Below are 14,710 nucleotides of genomic sequence, written 5' to 3'. Positions count from 1 at the left end.
CTGAGAATGCAAGACCAAGCATAAATATGTACTGACATGATCTGAAATTTGAATAACTGAAATTTGTATAACTGAACATCTAAAATTTGTACACTTGGTCATTGAAACCTGAACTGACATACTCTAAATACTAAACCGAGACTATGGGAGCTAGCTACAACTGACATGCCCCAATCTAAGCTACAGGGTCCAACTTGTAACCCCAGTTGGAAGGGCATTGGTACCTTGTCAGGGGTACCAACTCATGACTGATGATGTGGATCCATAAGGTTGATGTCCTGAAGAAAGGGGTATCATAACTAACTAACGGGGGAACCCTCATAATCTATGGTAGTGTTGTAGGTCTGGAACTTAGGGACCGCTACTAACGCCTCATGCCTAATTGGCGGGAGAGACTCCATCCTTACATTCCCTCGGTGCTACGTATTACTACCAACTGAATGACTTTTGTGTTATTAGTCTTTTAACATGACATGGTACTGTTTGTGTAAGTGCTCAGCATGAACATGATGTTCTGAGTATGATGGTAAAACCATGGTCTGACTACTTGTTATTTGAAAAATAGAAATCATGTAAAACACATAGGCATCGGGTGTTCATAACCTGCCAGCACTAAATAATTACAAAAATAGGATAATAACAGTCGGACAGTGATAAGAGATCATAATTCAAAGACTTAAAATATGGTAAATTCCAATAACTATTGAAATACATGAATTTTAACATGGGAATGTGTTAAACATGGTAAAACAACATGCTTACATGATTTAAATTCATAAATAGATGACTCATCATGAAATCAAGGGAATTAAAATGAGGAAAATTATAATTCAAACATGAAGTGACTTAAATAGCATGGAAACACACATTAACATGGCTTGAATTTGATTTAATAAGAAGTTCATGGATTAAATTCGTAATATTCATGAATGATTTTATAAAATAGGATAATTAATACTTTTAAGTTAAAATAGAGTTTTTGGGCTCAATGGGTGAAAGGGACCAATTGATGAATACTCCACATACCTTAATTGAATGAATTCTTTAAAAAGATTGAAATTTGAAACTTCAATCCTTGAATTTTTTAAGAAGAAATCTTGAATTCTTGAGAAGGGAGGCTTGACTTTTGGGTGAGGAACCCTAATCTTAATGTTCTTTATATTCTTGAATTTGAATCTTGAAACTTGAGATATGATCTTGAAGAAGAAACCCTTGATGGTTATTCTTGAGAATGGCAGAGGAAGTAATGTGTTAGGTGTTTGAGAATTTGGAAAAAATAAGCTTATTTGAGGGTTATAAGTCATGGGTAGAGGTTATAAGAAGAGAAAAAGACTAAGAAAATCCCCTTAGAAATTTTCTGGAATTTGCTTGGAAGCCGTCACGAAGTGTTTGGGTACGACTCTATCTTTTGGGTACTGTTCGTACCTTGAGTCGTACCCAAGAGCCTAAATTTTGACTCCTACTATTGTGGGTACGACTCCTCCCAACGACTCGTATGCTTTGGGTACGATTCGTACCCTACTGACATCTTTGACAGTGCTTCAATAATTTGGCCATAACTTTTCATCCCGATATCGGATTAAGGAAAAATTGGTATATTTGGAAAGCTTATTCAATTATCTATCTGTTGGTGGGTCTTGATCGCAGAAATTCTTAGTAAAACAAAAGTTATTATCATTTGAAGATGACTATAGATATTCACATCCTAAGAATTTAATCGCTAAGGGAGGTTCGACTTGTTCATGAGCTAGGAGCTATTTGAGGAATTAATATATGTCTAAGTAACTTATAGGGCTATCAAAACATGAGGCTTGATTCTCAGATTGTCTACTAGTCAGGGTATGAGTCATACCTCGTAACATGTCTATACGACTTGTAGCCACTACTCTTAAGCTAGACAAAACTTACAAAACCTATACTGTTAACAATACGACTTATATTCATACGACTCATACCTTACTTGATGACATATAGGGTAAACTCATAAGTCGAATAGAACTCAAATCATCCCACACCGAAATAGGTATGACTTTCTACATACGACTCATAAGAGGCTTTACAATTTGAGGGATGAGTCATAAGTTGTCCAGAGACCAAGAAAATATGGGGTATTACAATATATCTCCCCCTTGGGAATATTCATCCTCGAATGAGACTGGTTAAACTGAGAATACTGAGTCAAATGAGGTCGTATACTGAACATTCATGAAATGGGGCCATGATTAAATAACTGAGTCTGAAACACAATACAAAAACTGAACTGACTTCATGAATACATGCAATGACATAAGAATGGTTATAAGGTTGATATAGAAACGAAAGAGTCAACTTATGAGTAACCATTACCTTAGGCTAAATCTGTTTTCATGAAGAAAAGTTGAGAGGTTTAGGACATGAAAACTTAGGGTATTACAACATCTCCCCTTTGGGATCATGGTCCCCCAAATGATACTAACTTGGCTGAAATTCTATGTAAGGACTGAGATAATACATGGGACACTTACGAACTAAATCATTAATGAAAATATGAATCTGAAACATGATGCATAAACTGAATTGAATTCATAATTTACATGGATACAAACAAATTACCTCTTGGAATGGCTATACTTAAGAAACTTTATATAGTAAGACTAGATCGAAAGGTGGAAAAACAATAGGAACATGTCTGTCTGGCTGCTAAACTGAATTGCTGGCTATAAGGACTGAATTATACTAAAAGCTTATACTTAACTAAAGTATTTCTTCAACACTCTTTCTAAGAAGCTCTAATAACAGTAGGGAATAAAGAACTTGGGCATGATCTGAATAAGATATATGAGTAAGGACTCTTAATATGGCTAGAACTCTGTAACATGGAACATAGGCCAATAAAATATAAGTCATTGCAACTTCTAACTTTCAAGCTTAGCCACACTTCTCAAACACTCCCTTAACTATACTTTTCTAATTAAATACCGTGCTCACTTGACTTAACTTATAATTCTCATATGGGAATGTATAACTACGGTAGCCAAAGTCTGAGTTGAACTACACGCTCTTGCCATGTTCAAGACTAACTCGAAATTACAAAGTGCAACACATACCACCGTAATACTAGTCTAAACTATGAATTTGACACCCCATGCATGTTTTAAAACTCTCATCTCAAGAATAATTCTTCTTAACACTTCAACAACTATATTCGAGCTCTTACTAGAAATTCACTAGCTCACAATGCACTCATCCACTTATATACCAATATGACATTCAAGCCTATAATTATAGCCATATATAAACTTCTAGGAAACCAACCCACCAAAGCATTTTTCCTATATTCTCTAATACCTCTATCAATAATAATTTCCATGTACTATCCCCAAGAAGACTCACATAAATGTTTTAGATAACCATGACATGACATAAATCATAAGCTTTGCCTCAATCTTTTTCACAATTATAGCCTTATATAAAACAAGCATACAACAATATTTCCTCAACAAAAATCGCCTACTCTCTCCCATCTAAACCATTGATCATCAATTTTCTTATCACCACTATCTTAACATTAAGGAGAGGTCACTGAAAGGTCATAACATAAGGACCTGAAGTGTGAAAGAATACAATGCATAGCTTTGACACTTAAATAAGGTCTGAGGAACAGAGTATCTAAAACATGAATTCATTAAAGAGATCAAAACTGAGGATACACATGACATAATCTAAATTTTGCTGGTCATTAAGAGTGCACCATGAGTTATAGGAACTGAGCATTCTGTTAGGCATGAGTACATGAGTTATGAGTTTCATGACCTGAGTTTGGAGTTCATAGATTCAAGGAATATGATTCATACTGCTGAGTAAACTTGAACTCCTCATACTAGAAATTGGAAGTGTACATGATTTTTATAACACCCTGAGCCTACACCTCGGATGTCACACAGTTTTTGCAACTCCAAAGGACCACAAGTTAACCCATGACTAGTTCCTATTGTGATTACTGAATAATAATAATGAAATAAATGCAGAAATTAGGTTGAATTTGCCATAGTTTCATACCTAAAATTAGATATTGAATACTGATAAATAAATACTAAAATCTAAATATCTGTTTGAAATAGTCCAGTCCAAAATCCTCTAACGGTCTGAATATGAAATTGATGGGACAAGTCCCCAACTAACTTCAACTACTAAAAAATAAACTAAAGTACTAAAATAATGACTATGTCCTCAAACTATGAGGACTCACCACTAAATCTGCTACTGATAATCCGGGTTGCAAATTACGGTCAGGGGCCCGTGCATTTGAACCTATGACTTAAGACATCATAGCGCAAAAGAAAGGTATGCATCAGTACTTTGAATGTACGGGTATTCTAGGTGAGGTAAGGTTGAATCCATGGGCTCATATGCAAGAATAATAACTGTCTGAATAACACGAATATAACTGAATAAGAGTACATGTATACATAAAACTATTATAAATATTGATTGTGCAATATGATGTTGGGTGTATTTATGCATTCTAACATCACTATTCTAGTCTTTTTAGCCTTGTTTTGCGGATGATTCTAGGCTACATGAGTTGATAATGAGATAAATGTGAAAAAAAAAAGTATTTAAGCATGTGTTTATAATGGTTACAAGGGTTTTCCAACAAGTTGGTACTTAAAAGAGTCTAGAGTCCAATAGAGAAAACTAGTCTTTCTAGCTTGAGCTAGTTACTTGTCTAGTCTATCTTGTTGGATTCTATTGTGCTCTATGTATTCCTTATGGTTTTAAATATGTTATTATATATGGAACAAGTTGTTAGGAGTGTATAAATTTCAAATGAATCAAGAGAATAATGGAAACTTGAAGTGAAAGATCATAGAAATTTGACTAGTCTAAGCTCTTATTTTTTATTGATCGTTATGAATATAGTGTTATCTGTACCTTTAATTTGTGTGTTGTTTATTGTAGGATCCTTTTTGAGCTTAATATTATGATATATGGATAATATAAAGGCTGAAAAATCATTGGGAAGACACCACAAGACAGGGGATGAAAGGAGGAAGGACCAACACTTAACCAAAATTTAGGACGCAACTTCCAGTAGCACCGTGCAATATGTGTGCGTCGTATTCTCCATTTCTATGGAATAGAGCGTTTGTCGCATGCTCCATTTCTATGGAATAAAGCATGCGATATGCTCCATTGTTATAGAATAGAGCATGCATCGCATGCTCCATTGCTATGGAATAGAGCATGCATCGCATGCTCCATTCCACCCGTGGCCGTTTCAAGCTAAATTGACTTCTACATGGACTTGGCTTGCCCTTATTCTATGCATACATGTTGTATCACGTTTTTACATATCTTTGGACATATTTTGGAGATCAAGGGGATACTACAACTTCATTATTAGGTTTTTATTAATTTTATTTAGTTCATACATATTTTAGTCATTAATTACAACATTGTGATTATGATTATGACTATGTGTGGCTAAACGCCCTCTTCCCGGGGTTGAAGCCAAGAACATGATTATTATTGATATGGATTAATTTTGTATCCTTTGCTTATCAATATTGGTAGTTTGTTTATTCTTATTACAACTATTTTAAGGATTCGCGACCCTTAGAATATATCTATTGTCAACCTTGTAAACTCAGGAAAGGGAATAGGGTGATAGAACATGGGAATAAGCATAGTATGGTTCTTAATTCTTTATAAAATAAGAAACTTGAATTAGTATCTAGGACCAGGATGTACTTAGATACCTTACTTGATTCATATGTAGGATGATATTTGCTAAGAACTTAAGTGAATTATTACATCCCCGCTCAATGATGTAGGAGTAAGGTTTAACTTAGGTAATAGATTAGAGGTCAGGAAACCATAATCGTGAAATTAACCCTACGAATCAACAACCAAGATAAGCAAGTTAACGAATGAAATCCAAAAGCATACTATGATTGTTCAGAGTGATTCAACCCTGGATTTTCTCTTATTGATTATCTCAAGATCTTTACTTTCTGCATTGTTTAGTTTCAATTTACTATTTACAAGCTCTTTAATTGGTTTCTCTCGTATCAATTAAATCTAAAGTGTGAACTAAATCAAATCGTTGCTAAATCTAGTCTCTGTAGGATTGACAACTCTGCTTTCTTGAAGGCCACTATATTACTTGGTAGACCACGTACACTTGCGTGTATGCTTGAGCGCTTTCAAGTTTTTGGCGCCATTGTCGGGGACTTGTATTTTGGCAATTGTTTATTTTAGTTTTATATTTAGATTTATTTGGTGTTTTTATGCTTGGTCTTGTTTTTATGTTTACAAGAGACAGGTTTCTAAGTTTATAAGCTAGAAAGGGATCGGGAGTTGGTATAACCAAGCCCAAAACTCAAGTAACTTTACCATTAATGTAGGAGAAAAACAATTCTTCTCCCTAGAATTTCTCAAATACAAGAAGGCCAAAAGAATATTGTTCCTATGGCTGAACAACAAGCAGCTGGTAGAAAGGTTAGGGAAGTGGCAGTCTCACTTCCAACGAACTTGAATTCCCCAATTCAAATACCGACAGCGGGGGGGAATTTTGAGTTGTAACATAATATGGTGCAGCTTCTTATTAGCAGTGTACATTTTACAGGGTTTTCACACGAGGATTCACAAGTCCACTTGCAGACCTTCATTGACCTTACAGATACATTCACTCCAATAGGGGTAACTCAAGATAATGTGAGGCTGACATTATTTCCCCATTAATTTTTGGGGAAAGCTAAAAGGTGGTTGAATATGGAGGCCGCCAATTCAATCATATCATGGGATGACTTAGACAGAAAGTTCCTCATCAGATTCTTTCCATTAGGAAAGACTGCGAGACTTTGTAGTGAGATAGTGAGCTTCAAACAGAAGCCTGATGAAAACCTCTATGATGCTTGGGAACACTTCAAGGCTCTTCTTTGGGAGTGTCCCACCACCAACAGTCTAATGAGGTACTTACTCATACTTTTGTAAAAGCTCTTGATTATAATATGAAGATTTTGCTATATTTAGCCGTAGGTGGTCAAGCGCTTGAACTGACATATGATGAGCTACACACATTGCTAAACCGCATAGCACAAGGAAATCTAGATTGGTATTCAGATTCTACAAGTACCACAAAAAGAATTGCAGATGTATTGGAGGTGGACCAATTCACAACCTTATCAGCATAGGTTTCTGCACTATAAAATTTGATCAACACATCATTCAGCAGCATAAAGATAGGAGTAGAACAACCTGTATCCATAGTCAATATCGTCTAACAAGCCACAGGTTGGTGTGAGGTATGCGGAAATAACAGCCATTCAGTGGCCATGTGTATTTATGCATTCTAACATCACTATTCTAGTCTTTTTAGCCTTGTTTTGAGGATGATTCTAGGATACATGACTTGATAATGATATAAACGTATAACAAAGTGTTGAAGCATGTTTTCATAATAGTTACAAGGGTTTTCCAACAAGTTGGTACTTAAAAGAGTCAAGTAGAGTTCAATAGAGAAAACTAGTCTTTCTAGCTTGAGCTAGTTGCTTGTCTAGTCTATCTTGTTGGATTCTATTGTGTTCTATGTGTTCCTTATGGTTTTAAATGTGTTATTATATGTGGAAAAAGTTTTTAAGAGTGTATAAATTTCAAATGAGTCAAGGGAATAATGGAAACTTGAAGTGAAAGATCATGGAAATTTGCCTAGTCTAAGCTCTTGTTTTTTATTCATCGTTATGGATATAGTGTTGTGTGTACCTTTAATTCGTGTGGTATTTATTTTAGGATCCTTTGTGAGATTAATATGATGATATATGGATGATATAAAGGCTGAAAAATCATTGAGAAGACACCACAAGACAAGGGATGAAAGGAGGAAGGACAACCACTTAATCAAAATTCGGGACGCAAATTCCAGTAACATCATGCGATATGCGTGCATCGCATACTCCATTACTTTGGAATAGAGCGAACATAACATGATCCATTTCTATGGAATAGATCATGCATCGCATGCTCCATTTCTATGGAATAGAGCATGCATCACATACTCCACTCCACCCCTAGTCGTTTCCAAATAAATCAACTTCGACACAGACTTGGCTTACCCTTATGCTATATATACATGTTGTATCACGTTTTTACATATTTTGGAGATCAAGGGGATACTACAACTTCATTATTATATTTTTATTAATTTTATTTAGTTCATACATGTTTTTAGTCGTTAATTACAATATTGTAATTACGATTATGACTATGTGTGGCTAAATGCCCTCTTTCCGGGGTTGAAGCCAAGAACATGATTAATATTGTTATGTATTAAGATTGTTTCCTTTAAGATTGTTTCCTTTGCTTATAAATATTGGTTGTTTGATTATTCTTATTATAACTGTTTTAAGGATTCGTGACCCTTAGAATACATCCATTGTCAATCTTTGGAACTCGAGAGAGGGAATAAGGCGATAGAACATGGGAATAAGCAGAGCATGGTTGTTGATTCTTTATAAAATAAGAAACTTGAATTAGTATGCAGGACAGGTATGTACTTAGATACCTTACTTGATTCATATGTAGGGTGATATTTGCTAAGAACTTAAGTGAATTATTACATCTCCGCTCAACGATGTAGGTGTACGGTTCAACTTAGGTAATATATTAGAGGTTGGGAAACCATAATCGTGTAATTAACCCTACAAATCAACAACCAATATAATCAAGTTAACAAATGAAATCCAAAAACATAATATAATTGTTCAAAGTGCTTCAACCCTGGATTTTCTCTTATTGATTGTCTCAAGATCTTTACTTTCTGCATTGTTTAGTTTCAATTTACTATTTCCAAACTCTTTATTTGGTTTCTCTCGTATCAATTAAATCTAAAGTGTGAACTGAAATCAAATCGTTGCCAAATCTAGTCTCTATAGGATTGATAACTCTGCTTTCTTGAAGGCCACTATATTACTTGGTAGACCACGTACACTTGCGTGTGCGCTTGGGCGCTGTCATAATGCTATGGACATAACTACGCATACTGTAACTGAGGTCATATTAACCCTGGATACTGAGTTCTCATACTGAATAACTGATATTTGAGTTTATTGATAACTGTATTACTGTTAACTGGGTGACTGTTTCTGACAGTCCTGATTCTGTAGAACTGAATTGAGCTCTATGCTGAGTTGTGTGACTGTGTCTTACAATCTTGATTCTAAAACTGAACTAAGGTTTTATGCTGAGCCTGAGACTAAAACTGAAACTGAAACTGTGGGAGTGTTCATCTAACCGACATACCCTGATCATGAACTAAGTTGGGGTCCAACTTGTGACACCAGTTGTAAGGGTGTTAGCACCTTGCCAAGGGATACTAACAATGGCTTTAAGTTAACTCTCTCTAGCAAGAATACATTTCATCAACCCTCGCTAGCAATAAAATTCGTACAAGATGTATCAACCCTAGACTGGCTGGAAGATATCTCAAACTACGTTGGCTATGTAGTTCTGTAACACAGGGATTGGTACTAAGGGTCAAACCCTTTACTGACAGGAATGCCCCCATCCCTGGGTTCACTCGGTGTTGATTCCTACTCTCAACTGAATAGACACTGAACTGATTTCTAGACTGTACTAGGCTTGACTGAACTGTTACTGATCATGTTATCTAATTGAACTGGACTGAGTTCACTAAGTTCTATTAACTGACTGAATACATGGAGTTCTGTTAACTAGCTGAATATACTGAGTTCTGTAACTGACTGAGTACTACTCTACGTGACATCACTGAAACTATTATGAAACTACTGTAAATCTAGGTAAACAACTAGATTTTTAGGTATTAGATACCACCAGGACTCGATAGCATAGATAGTAACAACATAGCACAATTTTGAAAGTATGATAACTAGTCACTTTATCACAATTCATTCTTTGAGGCATTTTATCAAACACTTGCATGGCATGAACTTGTAAACATGCTAACATGGTATAATTGCTCTACTCAACTCACATGAACATTTTATCAAACACTTGGGGGCATAATTTATGCACATAACTATAATACAACATACAAGCATTATGACCACTATCCCATCTCACAAATTCAAAGGGCTTTTAACTTAATTTCATATAACCCTACACATATGTTAATTACTTCACATGAATCTTGTAATAAATTATAGATTAATACCCAATTAACATCAAAATCATGAATACAATCAAATTCAACATAAAATTCATGAAAGCAATCAATTTGTAGTTTTTAAAAGAGGTTCTTGAACTCCAAGGGTGGAAGGAAACCCTTGGATGAACACCTTTCATACCTTGATTGTTAATTCTCTGAAAGTTATGGTGAATTTCTTGGGACTTGGATCTTGAACTTGATGGCTTGAGGTTTGTTCTTGAGAGGATTTGTGAATAATGAGTGGATTTTTCCTTTAAAAAGGCTTAATCTCGTGTTTTGGGGCTGAAATAAGATGGGAAAATTGACCAAAATACCCCTCTGGATGCAAAATTAAAAGAGCAAAAACTTTGCCCAGTGATGCGCAGACCAACGTGCCGCGTCGATGGCATCAATGCGATGACCAATGCGCCACGTCGAGTTTTCATTGGTTCACTAAAATTCGCACTGAAAGCTGGAAAAAATATCCGTCAACGCGATGGGCTACTCAACACGTTGAGATCGCATCAACCCACTATTTTAAACTCCCAAACATATTCCAAACGAGGTCCAAAAAATCTAAAACTCACCCGAAGTGACCTATTGACACACCTGATCATGATTCAATTCAAGGATCGACATTTTAAGGTCATAAGGGTCGTAAAATAAGATCGTCAAATCATGAAGGCTAAAATAAATTCTAAGCATAAACACTTCACTGGAATTTCTAAGGCTGGGACCTCTTTTTATGCTCTAAAGGACTGAGTTAAGCTTAAGATTTTATGGGGTCTTACAATATCTCTTTTTTAGGAACATTCATCCTCGAATGCGACTGACTAAGATGAGAATACTAATAAACCAAGTTTACATACTGAATATGCACAACTGAAGCATGATTCCATGACCAAAACTACTAATATACTGAGTTATCATACTGAACATGCATAACTGATGTATGACTTCATGACCAAAACTACTGATATACTGAGTTATCCTACTGAACATGCATAACTAAAGCTTGACTAAATTCTGAAGGCATGACACGTGACTGAGTTATTTCATGAAGGTATGCATGATATGAGAATGCTATGTAATTGAACCGATACAGAGTTTATAAAGGTAATCTGAGCATGGAACTGAGTAAATTTAAGGAAAACTATTACCTTGAACTGATCTGAGTTTATGGAGAAGAGGTGAGGATACTTGGTCCGCATATCTTCTTCTGCTTCCCATGTAGCTCCCTCAATGAAATGATTCCGCCAAAGAACTTTGACTAGAGGAACCTCTTTGTTCCTCAGTCTGCAAACCTGATAATCAAGAATTTCGCCTAGGATTTCCTCATAAGAGAGGTTGTTCTAGACATCAATGCCCTCAATTGGGACTACAACTGTTGGGTCACCTATGCACTTCTTTAGCAAAGAGACATGAAACACTGGATGTACAGAAGCTAAATCTGAAGGCAACTCAAGCTTGTAAGCGACCTTTCTGAAATAGCTGAGAATTCGGTAAGGACCGACATATCGGGGACTGATCTTCCCCTTCTTGCCAAATCTCTTCACTCTCTTCATAGGAGAGATTTTTAAATACACAAAATCACCAATCTTAAACTTGAGATCTTTTCTTTGCACATCTGCATACGATTTTTGTTGGCTCTGAGCTGTCTTAAGTCTTTTCCTGATCAACTAAACTTTTTATGAGGTATCAAATACCAAGTCAAACCCTACCGTTGTGGCCTGACCAACTTCAAACCAACCAATGGGAGATCTACATCTCCTCCCATAGAGCGCCTCAAATGGAGCCATATGAATGCTAGAATGATAGCTTTTATTATATGCAAACTCAATCAAGGGCAAGTGGTTATCCCAACTACTCTTAAAGTCAACGGCACACCCTCTTAACATATTTTCTAAAGTCTAAATAGTCCTTTCTACTTGACCATCGGTCTGAGGATGAAAGGTTGTACTGAGGTGGACTTGGGTACCAAGACCCTTTTAGAAGGCTTTCCAAAAATGAGAGGTGAACTGCGTACCTCTATATGAAATGATAGTTAACGGAACTTCAAGTAATCTAACCAACTCTCTAACATAGAGCTTAGCATGATCCTCAGCTAAATAAGAGGTATGAACTGGTAAGAAATGAGATGACTTGGTCATCCTATCTATAATGACCCAAATCAAATCATGCTGACGATGAGTGTGAGGCAAACCCATCATAAAATCCATGTTCACCTTCTCCCACTTCTAAGTAGGAATATTAAACTCCTGTATAGATCCACTAGGCTTCTGATGCTCAATCTTAACCTACTGACATATCGAGCACTTAGCTACAAACTCTGTAATATCTTTTTTCCTCCTGCTCCACCAATAGACCTTCCACAAATTGCAGTACATCTTAGTGGGCCCTGGGTAAATCGAGTAACGTGCTTCATGTGCCTCTGGAAGAATCCTCTGCCTCATGCCATCTACATATGGCACACATAGTCTACCCTAGAAATGCAACACACCATTTCTCCCTTGGGAGAAAACCTCTACCTCCTGAACTCTGACTGACTCTTTCAGCTTAACTAGACTGGGATCCTTATCCTACTTTTCTTTTACTTCGGAAACCAAAGATGATTCTGAACTATTCTATACCTATATGCTACCCTCTACTGAATCGACTAAGTGAACACCTAGTCGGACAAGCTGATGAACTTCCTATACTAACTTTTTCTTACCATCCTCCACGTGAGCGAAACTACCCATGTACATCCTACTGAGAGCATCAACCCCTATATTGACCTTGACCAGATAATACAGAACACTCATGTCGTAGTCTTTCAATAACTCTAACCTCCTCCTCAGACGCAAGTTCAAATCTTTTTGAGAAAATACATACTGCAGGCTTTTATGGTTTGTGAACACATCAACATATATCCCATACAAAGAATGCCTCCAAATATTTAGGGCAAATACTACAGCTGCTAACTCAAGATCATGAGTGGGGTAGTTCTTTTCATGGGGCTTAAGCTGTCTAGAGGCGAAGTCTATGACCTTATCTCTCTGCATCAAACACACCCTAAACCAACTCTAGAAGCATCATAATATACAAAAAATTTGTCTAAACCATCTGGTAAAGTCAAACTGGGGCCGTAGTGAGTCGAGCTTTCAACTCCTGAAAACTCTTCTCATAAGAATATGACCATTGGAACTTAACTTTCTTTTGAGCCAATCTAGACATGAGGGATGCAATGCACAAAAATCCTTCAACAAATCGTCGATAATAGCTAGCAAAACCCAAGAAACTCCTAATATCTGATGGAGAGACAGGCTTAGGCCAGTTTCTTACCGCTTCGATCTTTTGAAGATCAACTCTAATGCCATCACCAAAAACTGTATGACCAAGAAAAGCTACTAAGCTTAGCCAAAATTCATACTTACTAAATTTGGCGAATAACTGATGGGCTCTGAGAGTTTATAATACTATTTTGAGATGGTCTGCATGATCATGTTCACTAAAGGAGTAGACAAGAATATCATCAATAAAGACTACGATGAACATGTCCAAGTACTGCTTGAACACGCAGTTCATCAAGTCCATGAAGGCTGCTGGAGCATTGGTAAGACCAAATAACATGACTAAGAATTCTAAGTAACCGTACCAAGTTCTAAAAGCTATTTTTAGAATTTCATATTCTCTGACTCTGAGCTGACAATAGCCTGACCTGAGGTCTATCTTAGAAAAGTAACTGGCACCCTGAAGTTGGTCAAACAAGTCATCGATTCTGGGAAGTGGATACTTGTTCTTGACTATGACTTTGTTCAACTGACGGTAATCATTACACATTCTGAGAGAACCGTCTTTCTTATGCATAAATAGAACTGGTGCACCCCAAGGGGATACGCTAGGTCTGTTGAATCCCTTATCTAAGAGATCCTTCAACTGTAATTTTAACTCTTTGAGTTCTGTTAGAACTATTCTATATAGTAGAATAGAGATGGGCTGAGTATCTAGAAGAATGTCTATTTCAAAGTCAATTACCCACTCGGGAGGGATTCCATGAAGATTTTCGGGAAACACATCTAGGAATTCACATGCTATTGGAACTGACTCAAAATTAGTAGTCTCTGAACTAGAGTCGTTAACTCGAATAAGATAATAAACACACCCCTTAGATATCATTTTCCTTTCCCTAAGGTAGGAAACAAGTTGACCCCTAAGTGCTGAAGTGTACCCCTTTACTCAAGGACAGGTTCATTCGAAAACTAAAAAAAGAAAACTCTATTTCTGTAGTCAACTGAAGCATAGCATGAATGAAGCCAATCTATGTCGAGAATGATATCAAAATTTGTCATCTCTAATTCTACTAATTTTGCTGAAGTGACTTTCTGAGATACCATAATCAGACAGTTCTTGTATACCTATCGAGTTATGATAAATTTACTCACTGGGGTAGAGATTGATAAGGGCTCTACTTGGATTTTGAGACTGACTCCAAAGACAACAGCTATCTAAGGTATCACAAAGGACAAATAAGCTCCTGGATCTAGCAAAGCATAAACATGCAAATGATAAACTTGTAATGTA

General features: G+C 36.3%; 1 non-coding gene across 1 annotated transcript; it reads right to left on the bottom strand.

The window, feature by feature from the left end:
• Positions 1 to 6,840: 6,840 nt before the first annotated feature.
• Positions 6,841 to 6,950, bottom strand: LOC124887483. Its single transcript, XR_007045256.1, has one exon. It is a non-coding gene; the product is annotated as a small nucleolar RNA R71 (small nucleolar RNA).
• Positions 6,951 to 14,710: the final 7,760 nt, after the last annotated feature.

This window comes from Capsicum annuum, chromosome 9 (genome assembly GCF_002878395.1).
Source record: "Capsicum annuum cultivar UCD-10X-F1 chromosome 9, UCD10Xv1.1, whole genome shotgun sequence".
Classification (NCBI taxonomy): Eukaryota; Viridiplantae; Streptophyta; class Magnoliopsida; order Solanales; family Solanaceae; genus Capsicum; species Capsicum annuum.
Note: the sequence above shows the minus strand (reverse complement) of the source record. Positions and strands in the feature narration are given on the sequence as shown.